Genomic DNA, 17,611 nt, shown 5'->3' with positions numbered 1-17,611 from the left:
ACAGCGAGCACGTAGATGGCCAAAGAAACAGGATGGGGGTGACCAAAATGGCTTGCCTGTGAAGACGAACCCAAAAATCAAAAGGCGGACGCCAAACGGAAACACAACCACGCAACCCAAAGAACCGAAGAACCACGCAAACAAAATGTAGGGCCTCCGGCCAAGCACAGCGTTCAGTAAGTATGCTATTCAGCCTCTCCGGACCGCCAAAAACGCACTTTCTGCGCCATACCATGTGTAATGGAGGTCACGTGCTCCTCGTCCTGTCGTTGTCGTGCTGTCCACTCGCTGCTATGCTACCTAAGGAAAAAGAGAAGAGAATGTTGAAGGTTGGTTGCTGGTCACTTTTTCTGCTTTCCACTTGATTATTTCTTCCCCAGAGGGAAGTGGCCACGCTCGGAGGTAGTGCTATACCGAGGCACCCGTGGCCGGGACGAGGCAAGCCTCTTTTCCACGGCCCAGTTCCAAAAATCAGTTTAATATATGAGCTGCTCGATGAGCAGCGTCTCAGATATTAGCTGATAAGAACAGATACTACACTTGCTCATAGCCAAAGGCCGCGAAGCGATGCCCGTAAATGATCACGGCGGACAAGGTGCTCCCAGTCTCATGGCCACGAGATATGGTGGTCCGATTCAAATCCGTGCCAAGGAAGGAATGCCAAAGCCAACCTGAAAGCGAGGCGCACACAACGATCGTCTTGTACAGTGGGCAGCAGCACCAGCATTGCATGGCACTTGCGTTGACGGCAAGAGGACAAATGCACATTGTGCTTGCTCTGACCTCGTTTTCATTTTCCCTTATAACAAAGTTAATTTTCACGGCAAATTACTTGTCTACGACCATACCACAGGGAAAACACCGGTTCTCGTACGATCACCGAAGTTAAGCCCTGTCGGGCGGGGTTAGTTCTTTGATGTGAGACGGCCTTGGAATTCCCGGTGTTGTATGGTTCCATTTTTGCTTATTTACACTTTATTATCTAAAAAAATCTCAGTTTCTTTCAATGAAATAACATTCCTAACCAGGTTTTTTGAACACAACATGCCAAAGATATGTCAAAGATGAGACATTCTACAAAAACAAAATAGTTCACACGAGAAAGTGGAACTTGTATTCCCAAGGGAGCGCGTGCGCGCGAGATCTTATCAATCCAACGTTATGACATGAAACGTATCTTTTCGTGTGAGCAAAGAAAAGGATACGACAAGTAAAAATGCATGCACTATTATGCATTAGATGGAAGTTAACCTAGACCGTATTATATGTATACAACGAATGATACAACACTTCAACATTGATCTTGAGAAAACGAGATTTACGTGACGTAGCGCACTTCAAAGTCTTACTGTTACCCTGCTCAACACGGACAGTACGTATTCAAAGGGCCGATAAGACACTATCCTGACCATGAAAGATTTACTTTTTATGATAACAATCCAATTAACTGATAACATAGAGAAACCACAAAGTGTTGGCCACAGAAATGTAACGCCAACTGATCTGGCGGGTCCTCAGTTACTCAATGCAAAACGGGCTCTCCAGAACGCAACATAACACAACGCAAAAGAAATCTATCGCGATGGAGCAGTACAAACACACATCCACTTACGTTTTCGAAACGATGCACGAGGATAAGAGCTCGACCCGCTGGCATTTTCTTGTCTCACTCGTCTATCGATGGAAATCGATGCGGCTGAAATAAACACGTCGTCTCGCTCTCTCTACGGCCAAGAATGAAAGAAATGAAATCACAGTTTTGCAGTGCACCAAGTACGGAACATTCACCTACAATTTCAGCAGTGGACTTCACAAATACAACTCACCTTCCTTAGTCCTTACACCGCCACCGCATCTCCTTCCCTGCCCTGCCTGAAACGTTACCAACAAACCTTCCCATTAGCCAACTTTGCCACCGGGGTTTGGTGCGGGGACTAGCGCGAACGCAGGTCCCCACTACCAGAAATTATACGCTCGAGTTACCCACATTTGGGGTAATCGCAAGGGTCAACCCAATCGAAGTGCAATGAAAGAGCCTCACCTTGAGAGGACTGCCTCCCTGATCACAGTGCCTCCCGCGTCAGGTAAGTATGCCTTTTCAGCCTCTCCGGGACCGCAAAACGCAACTTGTCTGCGCATACCATGTGGTAATGGAGGTCACGTGCTCCTCGTCCTGTCGTGTCGTGCTGTCCACTCGCTGCTATGCTACCTAGAAAAGAGAAGAGAATGTGAAGGTTGGTTGCTTGGTCACTTTTTCTGCTTTCACTTGATTATTTCTTCCCCAGAGGGAAGTGGGCCACGCTCGGAGGTAGTGCTATACCGAGGCAACCCGTGGCCGGGACGAGGCAAGCCTCTTTTCCACGGCCCAGTTCCAAAAATCAGTTTAATATATGAGCTGCTCGATGAGCAGCGGTATCAGATATTAAGCTGATAAGAACAGATTACTACACTTGATCTTAGCCAAAAGGCCGAGAAGCGATGCCCGTAAATGGCTCACGGCGGACAAGGTGCTCCCAGTCTCATGGCCACGAGATATGGTGGTCCGTTACAATCCGTGCCAAGGAAGGAATGCCCAAAGCCAACCTGAAAGCGAGGCGCACACAACGATCGCTCTTGTACAGTGGGCAGCAGCACCAGCATTGCATGGCACTTGCGTGACGGCAAGAGGACAAATGCACATTGTGCTTGCTCTGACCTCGTTTTCATTTTCCCTTATAACAAAGTTTAATTTTCACGGCAAATTACTTGTCTACGACCATACCACAGGGAAAACACCGGTTCTCGTCCGATCACCGAAGTTAAGCCCTGTCGGGCGGGGTTTAGTACTTGGATGGGAGACCGCCTGGGAATACCCCGTGTTGTAGGCTTCCCTTTTTCTTCTGTACACTTGATTATCTCAAAAAATCTCAGTTTCTTTCAATGAAAGAAAGACACATTCCAAACCAGGTTTTTTGAACACAACATGCCAACGATATGTCAAAGATGAGACATACGACAAAAACAAAATAGTTCACACGAGAAAGTGGAACTTGTATTCCCAAGGGAGCGCGTGCGCGCGAGATCTTATCAATCCAACGTTTATGACATGAAACGTATCTTTTCGTGTGAGCAAAGAACAGGATACGACAAGTAAAAAATGCATGCACTGTTATGCATTAGATGGAAGTTAACCTAGCCCGGATGATATGTATACAACGAAGGCTACAACACTACAACATTGATCTTGCGAAAACGTGACTTACGTGACGTAGCGCACTTCAAAGTCTTACTGTTCCCTGCTCAACACGGACAGTACGTATTCAAAGGGCCGATAAAGACACTATCCTGAACCATGAAAGATTTACTTTTTATGATAACAATCCAATTAACTGATAACATAGAGAAACCACAAAGTGTTGGCACAGAAATGTAACGCCAACTGATCTGGCGGGTCCTCAGTTACTCAATGCAAACGGGGCTCTCCAGAACGCAACATAACACAACGCAAAAGAAATCTATCGCGATGGAGCAGTACAAACACACATCCACTTACGTTTTCGAAACGATGCACGAGGATAAGAGCTCGACCCGCTGGCATTTTCTTGTCTCACTCGTCTATCGATGGAAATCGATGCGGCTGAAATAAACACGTCGTCTCCCTCTCTGTACGGCCAAGAATGAGAGAAATGAAATCACAGTTTTTCAGTGCACCAAGTACGGACATTCACCTACAATTTCAGCAGTGGACTTCACAAATACAACTCACCTTCCTTAGTCCTTACACCGCCACCGCATCTCCTTCCCTGCCCTGCCTGAAACGTTACCAACAAACTTCCCATTAGCCAACTTTGCCACCGGGGTTTGGTGCGGGACTAAGCGCGAACGCAGGTCCCCACTACCAGAAATTATACGCTCGAGTTACCCACATTTGGGGTAATCGCAAGGGTCAACCCCAATCGAAGTGCAATGAAAGAGCCTCACCTTGAGAGGACTGCCTCCCTGATCACCAAGTGCCTCCCGCGTCAGGTAAGTTTTTTTTATGTTTAAGGCGAATGGCAGCCCCCCGGTAGGGTGAGTGCAATGGCTGCCAGACATTCAGACTCATCCATCAACAACAATGGTTCGCCTCAAACGGGGGTGCACCAGCACGTCAAACGTCACCGGGGAATCGAACCCCGCCCCTACAAACAAAAAAAAAAAACAAAACTAACGAAGAAAAGCATTCACGAGACGCCTCGTCCGACTTACACTCGAGAATGGCATTTCCACATCAAACAAACAAACAAGCAAACCAACAGGACGAAGGACTACAGGACAAAACAAAAACAACCGAACTGTGCAGCGGCGAATGGCAGACCTGACAAGGACGCCAGTCAGAAAGACTCATCCTAACAGGAGTAGGTACGCCGCGAGACAGCAACAGCTTGGGGCGACAATGGGACTAGAACTGGGACAGAGAAAAACGACCATTGCAAACAGAGCCGATAATGCCAGACGCACCCCACTGACGATGAAAATAACGTAGACGACGGGGGGACTTGAAACGCTTAAAAAGGAGAGGTAGATTGAACTTGACACGAGAGCGGACCTTTGCGATGACATCGAGAGCACCGGGCGGCACATTACGGAAACGAAAGTCATTCCGAGCGAGCCAGATAAAATACTTACAGACAACCTAGGATGTACACGAAAACACGAGGAACTCGACGGATCTCAGCCGGGTCAAAAACCAAACAGCACGTGACGGCAAACCAAAGAAGGGGACGAAGACGAAAAAACCAAACAATAGAGACTGTAACCATGAAAGAACACTATGAGCAAGAGGGCAGGAGAAAAACAAGTGAGAAGGACATTCAGAGGCAAGACGGCAAAAAGCAAGAAGGGTCGACCGAGTACCCAAAAACCGACAAGGCGATCGGCAGTGTACAACACGCCATGGCGACCTTTCAGTTGAGATCGATCACTGGGCGGTCAAGATTGAAGAAGAACAATTGGGACCAGGTCGAAGGCCAGTAGAGAGTATAGCCATACAAAGGAAAAAACTTGTCAACACAATGGGGAGTCGGACGATCCTCAGACAGCAAAAACAAATAAACAGAATTTGCAGAGATAGAGGAAACAGCAGCAAACATGATGAGGGGACAAAGACGCAATGACAAGGGAGGAACGACGCCGACGGGAAAAGGAACCACCAACCAAACGCCAAGCAGACAGAAGAGCAGAGTAAAACGGGGGGAGGGACTTGGAGGAAAAGGCCTCAGGACGGGACAGAACAACATCAAGAGCAGGGACACCAAAACGAGAATCACACCAAAAGGAAAAGAAATGGACCCAACTACGCGGAGAAAACAGTGAAACGCCGAACCCACTGGACAAGAAGCGCAGAAACCTTAAGACGAAGATCAATGACAGAAAAACCCACCAGCAGATGTAGGCTGAACAACAACAGCACGAGAAACCAGATCGCGTTTGCCCTTCCAAAAAAACCCAAAAACCAATTTACAAAGCTCGGAAGAAACCCAAGGGGGGACATGAATTAGGGAGGCAATGTACCAAAACCCTAGAAAGGGCCAAGGCGTTGATGACGAGAGCTCTCCCGCCGTAGGACAGGGAGCGTTGCCTCCAAGAAGCCAGCACATTCTCCACGGCATCAATCCTAGGACGCCAGTTCACTTCCTCCAAATTCCCAGGCCCAATAAAGACGCCCAGCACTTTGATCTTGGCCGAGGTCCCAGTCCAGGGTGACAGGGGGGTCAGTCCTGCCAGACCACGAACCGAGCCACAATCCCTTGGATTTGGATCCCTGATTAAGCTTAGCACCAGAACCCCTTTCAAAAAGAGCATAAACTTCAAAAATAGCAGCAATGGCAATATCAGACGTGACAATGAGAGAGGTGTCATCGGCGTACTGCGAGATCGGAGACAGGGCCCGCGGGGGCCCGGGGACAGAAAGACCAATGATACGTGGATTGGCACGAATGTTAACAGCAAGCACTTCAGAAACTAGAACATACAATAATGGAGACAAAGGACAGCCCTGACGCACGCCACGAGACAAAGGAAAAAACCGAGACAGATAACCATTAACAACTACAGAGCTTTGGACAGCAGAATAGAACAGAACAACCCAACGGACAAAAGATGGGCCAAAACCCATCCTCGACAAAGTAGCACACATAAATGACCAATCCACTCTATCAAAGGCCTTTTCCTGGTCTAAGGAGAGAACGGCAACGGGATGTCAGATTCCGTGGCAAAGGCAACCACATCACGCAAAAGAGCAACATTCTCGCCAATAAACCTGCCAGGAACACCGCAGGTCTGATCCTCACTAACAAACCAGATGGATAACTTTGAGAAGGCGCCCAGCAATAAACACGAGAAGCAAGCTTATAGTCGACGTTGAGAAGGGAGATGGGGCGCCAGTTACGAGCGTCCAACCGATCTCCCTTCTTAAAGATTAAGGATATGAGACCCCGCCGTTGAGACAAAGACATAGAACCAGACAGATAACACGAATTCAAGACCTCCACTAAATCAGACCCAAGGACGTCCCAGAATTTCAAGTTAAAACTCCATGGGAGAGGCCATCGGACCCCGGGGCTTTACGACGAGCCATGCCAACAAGGGCACGATGACACTCCTCAAGAGTCAGAAAGCCCTCACAAAGATCAGCTTGGGCAGATGAAAGGACGAGGGACACATTACTGAGAAGAATATCTTGAGCGGCGGAATCCGTAGGACAGGCAGTAAAAAAAGAGAGGAGTAGAAAGTGGCGAACGAAGAACACAGATCAGAAGGTGTTGAAACAATGGACCCATCAGGGTTCCGAAGCGCAGAAACCCACCGGTCAGCAGACCGTTTCTTCTCTAAACGAAAAAAGTACGCCGATGAGACTTCGCCCTCCTCAACCCATCGGACACACGTGACCGTACTTGGGCACCTTGAGCAGCCCTGATGTCATAGGCGGAAAGCTGTTCAAGGGTGGATCGATAAACACCTAAAACAGACAGGCAACCAGCATCAAGCCGTGCCTTGAGGTGTGCCGCCAACTAGCCAACAAATCGCGTGACCAAGATTCTTTCTGCGACCGGCGCACACAGTAAGATACCGTAATGCCCTTCGATCTTTGCTTTACCGGAATCCCACCACTTGGAAAGAGAGGAAAAACAGAGCTTACAGTCCTTCCAATCGGCCCAAAAGTCAGAAATAAGGCGACAGACCAGTACTCCTCCTCCTCCAGGACTGAGGTATTAAGCTTCCAAAGCCCCGGACCAGGAGGAATAACGTCAGGAACAGTAAGAGAGCAGGACACAGCACAATGGTCTGAAAACGGACACGGAAGAATTTCACAAACAGAGACAGAGACGCAACCCAGACATAAGGGCACCCAATTAGATCTATACGGGAGGAGATAGAGCCATCCGCCTTAGTCCAGGTAAAGGCGGAGGAAGACGGATGGAGGTATCTCCAAATATCAATACAACAGACATCGTCAAAAAGACGACCAAGGGCAACAACACTCTCACGCGAGGTATCACCGACCACGGAGCCCACACGGTCAGCAGCGCGATCAAAGACGGTATTAAAATCGCCGGCGAGGAGGGTGGGAACTGAAGGGTCTAATCGGGAAGAGACCCCGTCCAGGAAGGCATCACGATCAGGGTTACGATTGGGAGCATAAATGCAAGCAACCCTGAACACAGCGCCACGCAAAGAAAACTCACATAACAAAAACCGACCACAACTATCAGAGGAAGAGATTTAACAAGGGACAACACTGGACGAAAACAAAAACATACAACCACAAGGACTTATTAGAGCCGGAGACACCACAACGGAAAGACCAGATGACTGGAAACCAGGACTGACACTCACTGAGGGAGATGCAGTGGGCCTCTTGGAGGCACACTACATCAGGAAACAACAGGCAAGGAATGAAGCCACTGTACAAACCCAGCTCGCTTAGACTGGTCTCGCAGACCGTTGACGTTAATTGAGACAACTGACAGAGCCATAATGGAGTACAGTAAAAGAGTAACTATGTACGTGCTTTGCGTTGGGGGAGGGAAAACGACACATCAGGCAAACCTTCGTGCTTCGCAGACTTGACAGTATCAGCTGAAGCACGAGTCTTCGATTTAGTAGAAGAGGGCGCAGCTCCGCTCTTCTTAGCCACCTTTGTAAGAGCCTTCCGGGAAGGAGTAACAGAAGAGCTATCAGAGGAGGTTCTCAACGGAATCACAACCGCGTTTACGAGGAGTGGATACCTCAACCATTTCCACCTCCAAAGGTTCAACAGATTGGGAGGATGGAGGAAACACCCGAAGAAACAAGACTGTCGGTACCACCACTAGCAAACAGTACCCCTTACGACGCACACCTGTATTCTCAGCCACTTTACATAAAGTGCCACCACTTGGTGGTTTTTAACATTTTGTAATTTTTTAACAGAATCTCAGTACTTTTGGCAGGATGCCCGTAAATGCTCACGGCGGACAAGGTGCTCCCAGTCTCATGGCCACGAGATATGGTGGTCCGATTACAATCCGTGCCAAGGAAGGAATGCCCAAAGCCAACCTGAAAGCGAGGCGCACACAACGATCGCTCTTGTACAGTGGGCAGCAGCACCAGCATTGCATGGCACTTGCGTTGACGGCAAGAGGACAAATGCACATTGTGCTTGCTCTGACCTCGTTTTCATTTTCCCTTATAACAAAGTTAATTTTCACGGCAAATTACTTGTCTACGACCATACCACAGGGAAAACACCGGTTCTCGTCCGATCACCGAAGTTAAGCCCTGTCGGGCGGGGTTAGTACTTGGATGGGAGACCGCCTGGGAATACCCCGTGTTGTAGGCTTCCCTTTTTCTTCTGTACACTTGATTATCTCAAAAAATCTCAGTTTCTTTCAATGAAAGAACATTCCAAACCAGGTTTTTTGAACACAACATGCCAACGATATGTCAAAGATGAGACATACGACAAAAACAAAATAGTTCACACGAGAAAGTGGAACTTGTATTCCCAAGGGAGCGCGTGCGCGCGAGATCTTATCAATCCAACGTTTATGACATGAAACGTATCTTTTCGTGTGAGCAAAGAACAGGATACGACAAGTAAAAAATGCATGCACTGTTATGCATTAGATGGAAGTTAACCTAGCCCGGATGATATGTATACAACGAAGGCTACAACACTACAACATTGATCTTGCGAAAACGTGACTTACGTGACGTAGCGCACTTCAAAGTCTTACTGTTCCCTGCTCAACACGGACAGTACGTATTCAAAGGGCCGATAAGACACTATCCTGACCATGAAAGATTTACTTTTTATGATAACAATCCAATTAACTGATAACATAGAGAAACCACAAAGTGTTGGCCACAGAAATGTAACGCCAACTGATCTGGCGGGTCCTCAGTTACTCAATGCAAAACGGGCTCTCCAGAACGCAACATAACACAACGCAAAAGAAATCTATCGCGATGGAGCAGTACAAACACACATCCACTTACGTTTTCGAAACGATGCACGAGGATAAGAGCTCGACCCGCTGGCATTTTCTTGTCTCACTCGTCTATCGATGGAAATCGATGCGGCTGAAATAAACACGTCGTCTCCCTCTCTGTACGGCCAAGAATGAGAGAAATGAAATCACAGTTTTTCAGTGCACCAAGTACGGAACATTCACCTACAATTTCAGCAGTGGACTTCACAAATACAACTCACCTTCCTTAGTCCTTACACCGCCACCGCATCTCCTTCCCTGCCCTGCCTGAAACGTTACCAACAAACCTTCCCATTAGCCAACTTTGCCACCGGGGTTTGGTGCGGGGACTAGCGCGAACGCAGGTCCCCACTACCAGAAATTATACGCTCGAGTTACCCACATTTGGGGTAATCGCAAGGGTCAACCCAATCGAAGTGCAATGAAAGAGCCTCACCTTGAGAGGACTGCCTCCCTGATCACAGTGCCTCCCGCGTCAGGTAAGTATGCCTTTTCAGCCTCTCCGGGACCGCAAAACGCAACTTGTCTGCGCATACCATGTGGTAATGGAGGTCACGTGCTCCTCGTCCTGTCGTGTCGTGCTGTCCACTCGCTGCTATGCTACCTAGAAAAGAGAAGAGAATGTGAAGGTTGGTTGCTTGGTCACTTTTTCTGCTTTCACTTGATTATTTCTTCCCCAGAGGGAAGTGGGCCACGCTCGGAGGTAGTGCTATACCGAGGCAACCCGTGGCCGGGACGAGGCAAGCCTCTTTTCCACGGCCCAGTTCCAAAAATCAGTTTAATATATGAGCTGCTCGATGAGCAGCGGTATCAGATATTAAGCTGATAAGAACAGATTACTACACTTGATCTTAGCCAAAAGGCCGAGAAGCGATGCCCGTAAATGGCTCACGGCGGACAAGGTGCTCCCAGTCTCATGGCCACGAGATATGGTGGTCCGTTACAATCCGTGCCAAGGAAGGAATGCCCAAAGCCAACCTGAAAGCGAGGCGCACACAACGATCGCTCTTGTACAGTGGGCAGCAGCACCAGCATTGCATGGCACTTGCGTGACGGCAAGAGGACAAATGCACATTGTGCTTGCTCTGACCTCGTTTTCATTTTCCCTTATAACAAAGTTTAATTTTCACGGCAAATTACTTGTCTACGACCATACCACAGGGAAAACACCGGTTCTCGTCCGATCACCGAAGTTAAGCCCTGTCGGGCGGGGTTTAGTACTTGGATGGGAGACCGCCTGGGAATACCCCGTGTTGTAGGCTTCCCTTTTTCTTCTGTACACTTGATTATCTCAAAAAATCTCAGTTTCTTTCAATGAAAGAAAGACACATTCCAAACCAGGTTTTTTGAACACAACATGCCAACGATATGTCAAAGATGAGACATACGACAAAAACAAAATAGTTCACACGAGAAAGTGGAACTTGTATTCCCAAGGGAGCGCGTGCGCGCGAGATCTTATCAATCCAACGTTTATGACATGAAACGTATCTTTTCGTGTGAGCAAAGAACAGGATACGACAAGTAAAAAATGCATGCACTGTTATGCATTAGATGGAAGTTAACCTAGCCCGGATGATATGTATACAACGAAGGCTACAACACTACAACATTGATCTTGCGAAAACGTGACTTACGTGACGTAGCGCACTTCAAAGTCTTACTGTTCCCTGCTCAACACGGACAGTACGTATTCAAAGGGCCGATAAAGACACTATCCTGAACCATGAAAGATTTACTTTTTATGATAACAATCCAATTAACTGATAACATAGAGAAACCACAAAGTGTTGGCACAGAAATGTAACGCCAACTGATCTGGCGGGTCCTCAGTTACTCAATGCAAACGGGGCTCTCCAGAACGCAACATAACACAACGCAAAAGAAATCTATCGCGATGGAGCAGTACAAACACACATCCACTTACGTTTTCGAAACGATGCACGAGGATAAGAGCTCGACCCGCTGGCATTTTCTTGTCTCACTCGTCTATCGATGGAAATCGATGCGGCTGAAATAAACACGTCGTCTCCCTCTCTGTACGGCCAAGAATGAGAGAAATGAAATCACAGTTTTTCAGTGCACCAAGTACGGACATTCACCTACAATTTCAGCAGTGGACTTCACAAATACAACTCACCTTCCTTAGTCCTTACACCGCCACCGCATCTCCTTCCCTGCCCTGCCTGAAACGTTACCAACAAACTTCCCATTAGCCAACTTTGCCACCGGGGTTTGGTGCGGGACTAAGCGCGAACGCAGGTCCCCACTACCAGAAATTATACGCTCGAGTTACCCACATTTGGGGTAATCGCAAGGGTCAACCCCAATCGAAGTGCAATGAAAGAGCCTCACCTTGAGAGGACTGCCTCCCTGATCACCAAGTGCCTCCCGCGTCAGGTAAGTTTTTTTTATGTTTAAGGCGAATGGCAGCCCCCCGGTAGGGTGAGTGCAATGGCTGCCAGACATTCAGACTCATCCATCAACAACAATGGTTCGCCTCAAACGGGGGTGCACCAGCACGTCAAACGTCACCGGGGAATCGAACCCCGCCCCTACAAACAAAAAAAAAAAACAAAACTAACGAAGAAAAGCATTCACGAGACGCCTCGTCCGACTTACACTCGAGAATGGCATTTCCACATCAAACAAACAAACAAGCAAACCAACAGGACGAAGGACTACAGGACAAAACAAAAACAACCGAACTGTGCAGCGGCGAATGGCAGACCTGACAAGGACGCCAGTCAGAAAGACTCATCCTAACAGGAGTAGGTACGCCGCGAGACAGCAACAGCTTGGGGCGACAATGGGACTAGAACTGGGACAGAGAAAAACGACCATTGCAAACAGAGCCGATAATGCCAGACGCACCCCACTGACGATGAAAATAACGTAGACGACGGGGGGACTTGAAACGCTTAAAAAGGAGAGGTAGATTGAACTTGACACGAGAGCGGACCTTTGCGATGACATCGAGAGCACCGGGCGGCACATTACGGAAACGAAAGTCATTCCGAGCGAGCCAGATAAAATACTTACAGACAACCTAGGATGTACACGAAAACACGAGGAACTCGACGGATCTCAGCCGGGTCAAAAACCAAACAGCACGTGACGGCAAACCAAAGAAGGGGACGAAGACGAAAAAACCAAACAATAGAGACTGTAACCATGAAAGAACACTATGAGCAAGAGGGCAGGAGAAAAACAAGTGAGAAGGACATTCAGAGGCAAGACGGCAAAAAGCAAGAAGGGTCGACCGAGTACCCAAAAACCGACAAGGCGATCGGCAGTGTACAACACGCCATGGCGACCTTTCAGTTGAGATCGATCACTGGGCGGTCAAGATTGAAGAAGAACAATTGGGACCAGGTCGAAGGCCAGTAGAGAGTATAGCCATACAAAGGAAAAAACTTGTCAACACAATGGGGAGTCGGACGATCCTCAGACAGCAAAAACAAATAAACAGAATTTGCAGAGATAGAGGAAACAGCAGCAAACATGATGAGGGGACAAAGACGCAATGACAAGGGAGGAACGACGCCGACGGGAAAAGGAACCACCAACCAAACGCCAAGCAGACAGAAGAGCAGAGTAAAACGGGGGGAGGGACTTGGAGGAAAAGGCCTCAGGACGGGACAGAACAACATCAAGAGCAGGGACACCAAAACGAGAATCACACCAAAAGGAAAAGAAATGGACCCAACTACGCGGAGAAAACAGTGAAACGCCGAACCCACTGGACAAGAAGCGCAGAAACCTTAAGACGAAGATCAATGACAGAAAAACCCACCAGCAGATGTAGGCTGAACAACAACAGCACGAGAAACCAGATCGCGTTTGCCCTTCCAAAAAAACCCAAAAACCAATTTACAAAGCTCGGAAGAAACCCAAGGGGGGACATGAATTAGGGAGGCAATGTACCAAAACCCTAGAAAGGGCCAAGGCGTTGATGACGAGAGCTCTCCCGCCGTAGGACAGGGAGCGTTGCCTCCAAGAAGCCAGCACATTCTCCACGGCATCAATCCTAGGACGCCAGTTCACTTCCTCCAAATTCCCAGGCCCAATAAAGACGCCCAGCACTTTGATCTTGGCCGAGGTCCCAGTCCAGGGTGACAGGGGGGTCAGTCCTGCCAGACCACGAACCGAGCCACAATCCCTTGGATTTGGATCCCTGATTAAGCTTAGCACCAGAACCCCTTTCAAAAAGAGCATAAACTTCAAAAATAGCAGCAATGGCAATATCAGACGTGACAATGAGAGAGGTGTCATCGGCGTACTGCGAGATCGGAGACAGGGCCCGCGGGGGCCCGGGGACAGAAAGACCAATGATACGTGGATTGGCACGAATGTTAACAGCAAGCACTTCAGAAACTAGAACATACAATAATGGAGACAAAGGACAGCCCTGACGCACGCCACGAGACAAAGGAAAAAACCGAGACAGATAACCATTAACAACTACAGAGCTTTGGACAGCAGAATAGAACAGAACAACCCAACGGACAAAAGATGGGCCAAAACCCATCCTCGACAAAGTAGCACACATAAATGACCAATCCACTCTATCAAAGGCCTTTTCCTGGTCTAAGGAGAGAACGGCAACGGGATGTCAGATTCCGTGGCAAAGGCAACCACATCACGCAAAAGAGCAACATTCTCGCCAATAAACCTGCCAGGAACACCGCAGGTCTGATCCTCACTAACAAACCAGATGGATAACTTTGAGAAGGCGCCCAGCAATAAACACGAGAAGCAAGCTTATAGTCGACGTTGAGAAGGGAGATGGGGCGCCAGTTACGAGCGTCCAACCGATCTCCCTTCTTAAAGATTAAGGATATGAGACCCCGCCGTTGAGACAAAGACATAGAACCAGACAGATAACACGAATTCAAGACCTCCACTAAATCAGACCCAAGGACGTCCCAGAATTTCAAGTTAAAACTCCATGGGAGAGGCCATCGGACCCCGGGGCTTTACGACGAGCCATGCCAACAAGGGCACGATGACACTCCTCAAGAGTCAGAAAGCCCTCACAAAGATCAGCTTGGGCAGATGAAAGGACGAGGGACACATTACTGAGAAGAATATCTTGAGCGGCGGAATCCGTAGGACAGGCAGTAAAAAAAGAGAGGAGTAGAAAGTGGCGAACGAAGAACACAGATCAGAAGGTGTTGAAACAATGGACCCATCAGGGTTCCGAAGCGCAGAAACCCACCGGTCAGCAGACCGTTTCTTCTCTAAACGAAAAAAGTACGCCGATGAGACTTCGCCCTCCTCAACCCATCGGACACACGTGACCGTACTTGGGCACCTTGAGCAGCCCTGATGTCATAGGCGGAAAGCTGTTCAAGGGTGGATCGATAAACACCTAAAACAGACAGGCAACCAGCATCAAGCCGTGCCTTGAGGTGTGCCGCCAACTAGCCAACAAATCGCGTGACCAAGATTCTTTCTGCGACCGGCGCACACAGTAAGATACCGTAATGCCCTTCGATCTTTGCTTTACCGGAATCCCACCACTTGGAAAGAGAGGAAAAACAGAGCTTACAGTCCTTCCAATCGGCCCAAAAGTCAGAAATAAGGCGACAGACCAGTACTCCTCCTCCTCCAGGACTGAGGTATTAAGCTTCCAAAGCCCCGGACCAGGAGGAATAACGTCAGGAACAGTAAGAGAGCAGGACACAGCACAATGGTCTGAAAACGGACACGGAAGAATTTCACAAACAGAGACAGAGACGCAACCCAGACATAAGGGCACCCAATTAGATCTATACGGGAGGAGATAGAGCCATCCGCCTTAGTCCAGGTAAAGGCGGAGGAAGACGGATGGAGGTATCTCCAAATATCAATACAACAGACATCGTCAAAAAGACGACCAAGGGCAACAACACTCTCACGCGAGGTATCACCGACCACGGAGCCCACACGGTCAGCAGCGCGATCAAAGACGGTATTAAAATCGCCGGCGAGGAGGGTGGGAACTGAAGGGTCTAATCGGGAAGAGACCCCGTCCAGGAAGGCATCACGATCAGGGTTACGATTGGGAGCATAAATGCAAGCAACCCTGAACACAGCGCCACGCAAAGAAAACTCACATAACAAAAACCGACCACAACTATCAGAGGAAGAGATTTAACAAGGGACAACACTGGACGAAAACAAAAACATACAACCACAAGGACTTATTAGAGCCGGAGACACCACAACGGAAAGACCAGATGACTGGAAACCAGGACTGACACTCACTGAGGGAGATGCAGTGGGCCTCTTGGAGGCACACTACATCAGGAAACAACAGGCAAGGAATGAAGCCACTGTACAAACCCAGCTCGCTTAGACTGGTCTCGCAGACCGTTGACGTTAATTGAGACAACTGACAGAGCCATAATGGAGTACAGTAAAAGAGTAACTATGTACGTGCTTTGCGTTGGGGGAGGGAAAACGACACATCAGGCAAACCTTCGTGCTTCGCAGACTTGACAGTATCAGCTGAAGCACGAGTCTTCGATTTAGTAGAAGAGGGCGCAGCTCCGCTCTTCTTAGCCACCTTTGTAAGAGCCTTCCGGGAAGGAGTAACAGAAGAGCTATCAGAGGAGGTTCTCAACGGAATCACAACCGCGTTTACGAGGAGTGGATACCTCAACCATTTCCACCTCCAAAGGTTCAACAGATTGGGAGGATGGAGGAAACACCCGAAGAAACAAGACTGTCGGTACCACCACTAGCAAACAGTACCCCTTACGACGCACACCTGTATTCTCAGCCACTTTACATAAAGTGCCACCACTTGGTGGTTTTTAACATTTTGTAATTTTTTAACAGAATCTCAGTACTTTTGGCAGATGCCCGTAAATGCTCACGGCGGACAAGGTGCTCCCAGTCTCATGGCCACGAGATATGGTGGTCCGATTACAATCCGTGCCAAGGAAGGAATGCCCAAAGCCAACCTGAAAGCGAGGCGCACACAACGATCGCTCTTGTACAGTGGGCAGCAGCACCAGCATTGCATGGCACTTGCGTTGACGGCAAGAGGACAAATGCACATTGTGCTTGCTCTGACCTCGTTTTCATTTTCCCTTATAACAAAGTTAATTTTCACGGCAAATTACTTGTCTACGACCATACCACAGGGAAAACACCGGTTCTCGTCCGATCACCGAAGTTAAGCCCTGTCGGGCGGGGTTAGTACTTGGATGGGAGACCGCCTGGGAATACCCCGTGTTGTAGGCTTCCCTTTTTCCTTCTGTACACTTGATTATCTCAAAAAATCTCAGTTTCTTTCAATGAAAGAACATTCCAAACCAGGTTTTTTGAACACAACATGCCAACGATATGTCAAAGATGAGACATACGACAAAAACAAAATAGTTCACACGAGAAAGTGGAACTTGTATTCCCAAGGGAGCGCGTGCGCGCGAGATCTTATCAATCCAACGTTTATGACATGAAACGTATCTTTTCGTGTGAGCAAAGAACAGGATACGACAAGTAAAAAATGCATGCACTGTTATGCATTAGATGGAAGTTAACCTAGCCCGGATGATATGTATACAACGAAGGCTACAACACTACAACATTGATCTTGCGAAAACGTGACTTACGTGACGTAGCGCACTTCAAAGTCTTACTGTTCCCTGCTCAACACGGACAGTACGTATTCAAAGGGCCGATAAGACACTATCCTGACCATGAAAGATTTACTTTTTATGATAACAATCCAATTAACTGATAACATAGAGAAACCACAAAGTGTTGGCCACAGAAATGTAACGCCAACTGATCTGGCGGGTCCTCAGTTACTCAATGCAAAACGGGCTCTCCAGAACGCAACATAACACAACGCAAAATAAATCTATCGCGATGGAGCAGTACAAACACACATCCACTTACGTTTTCGAAACGATGCACGAGGATAAGAGCTCGACCCGCTGGCATTTTCTTGTCTCACTCGTCTATCGATGGAAATCGATGCGGCTGAAATAAACACGTCGTCTCCCTCTCTGTACGGCCAAGAATGAGAGAAATGAAATCACAGTTTTTCAGTGCACCAAGTACGGAACATTCACCTACAATTTCAGCAGTGGACTTCACAAATACAACTCACCTTCCTT

The 17,611-nt window shown here is 48.2% G+C and overlaps 11 non-coding genes and 1 pseudogene across 11 annotated transcripts; 5 read left to right on the top strand and 7 right to left on the bottom strand.

Annotated features, from left to right (window-relative positions):
* Positions 1 to 381: 381 nt before the first annotated feature.
* Positions 382 to 569, bottom strand: LOC138036533 (U2 spliceosomal RNA). Its single transcript, XR_011129957.1, has one exon. It is a non-coding gene; the product is annotated as a U2 spliceosomal RNA (small nuclear RNA).
* A 265-nt stretch (positions 570 to 834) lies between these two features.
* Positions 835 to 953, top strand: LOC138036555 (5S ribosomal RNA; annotated as a pseudogene).
* Positions 954 to 1,928: 975 nt separating this feature from the next.
* Positions 1,929 to 2,092, bottom strand: LOC138036573 (U1 spliceosomal RNA). The gene has a single exon (XR_011129992.1). It is a non-coding gene; the product is annotated as a U1 spliceosomal RNA (small nuclear RNA).
* Positions 2,093 to 2,286: 194 nt separating this feature from the next.
* LOC138036528 (U2 spliceosomal RNA) lies at positions 2,287 to 2,480 on the bottom strand. The gene has a single exon (XR_011129953.1). It is a non-coding gene; the product is annotated as a U2 spliceosomal RNA (small nuclear RNA).
* Positions 2,481 to 2,747: 267 nt separating this feature from the next.
* Positions 2,748 to 2,867, top strand: LOC138036548 (5S ribosomal RNA). Its single transcript, XR_011129970.1, has one exon. It is a non-coding gene; the product is annotated as a 5S ribosomal RNA (ribosomal RNA).
* Positions 2,868 to 3,845: 978 nt separating this feature from the next.
* LOC138036583 (U1 spliceosomal RNA) lies at positions 3,846 to 4,013 on the bottom strand. Its single transcript, XR_011130002.1, has one exon. It is a non-coding gene; the product is annotated as a U1 spliceosomal RNA (small nuclear RNA).
* Positions 4,014 to 8,723: 4,710 nt separating this feature from the next.
* Positions 8,724 to 8,842, top strand: LOC138036542 (5S ribosomal RNA). The gene has a single exon (XR_011129964.1). It is a non-coding gene; the product is annotated as a 5S ribosomal RNA (ribosomal RNA).
* A 975-nt stretch (positions 8,843 to 9,817) lies between these two features.
* On the bottom strand, positions 9,818 to 9,981 carry LOC138036572 (U1 spliceosomal RNA). Its single transcript, XR_011129991.1, has one exon. It is a non-coding gene; the product is annotated as a U1 spliceosomal RNA (small nuclear RNA).
* Positions 9,982 to 10,175: 194 nt separating this feature from the next.
* LOC138036527 (U2 spliceosomal RNA) lies at positions 10,176 to 10,369 on the bottom strand. Its single transcript, XR_011129952.1, has one exon. It is a non-coding gene; the product is annotated as a U2 spliceosomal RNA (small nuclear RNA).
* A 267-nt stretch (positions 10,370 to 10,636) lies between these two features.
* Positions 10,637 to 10,756, top strand: LOC138036547 (5S ribosomal RNA). Its single transcript, XR_011129969.1, has one exon. It is a non-coding gene; the product is annotated as a 5S ribosomal RNA (ribosomal RNA).
* Positions 10,757 to 11,734: 978 nt separating this feature from the next.
* LOC138036582 (U1 spliceosomal RNA) lies at positions 11,735 to 11,902 on the bottom strand. The gene has a single exon (XR_011130001.1). It is a non-coding gene; the product is annotated as a U1 spliceosomal RNA (small nuclear RNA).
* A 4,709-nt stretch (positions 11,903 to 16,611) lies between these two features.
* Positions 16,612 to 16,730, top strand: LOC138036541 (5S ribosomal RNA). The gene has a single exon (XR_011129963.1). It is a non-coding gene; the product is annotated as a 5S ribosomal RNA (ribosomal RNA).
* Positions 16,731 to 17,611: the final 881 nt, after the last annotated feature.

Source organism: Montipora capricornis, unplaced genomic scaffold (genome assembly GCF_036669925.1).
Source record: "Montipora capricornis isolate CH-2021 unplaced genomic scaffold, ASM3666992v2 scaffold_488, whole genome shotgun sequence".
NCBI classification, from domain to species: Eukaryota; Metazoa; Cnidaria; class Anthozoa; order Scleractinia; family Acroporidae; genus Montipora; species Montipora capricornis.
Note: the sequence above shows the minus strand (reverse complement) of the source record. Positions and strands in the feature narration are given on the sequence as shown.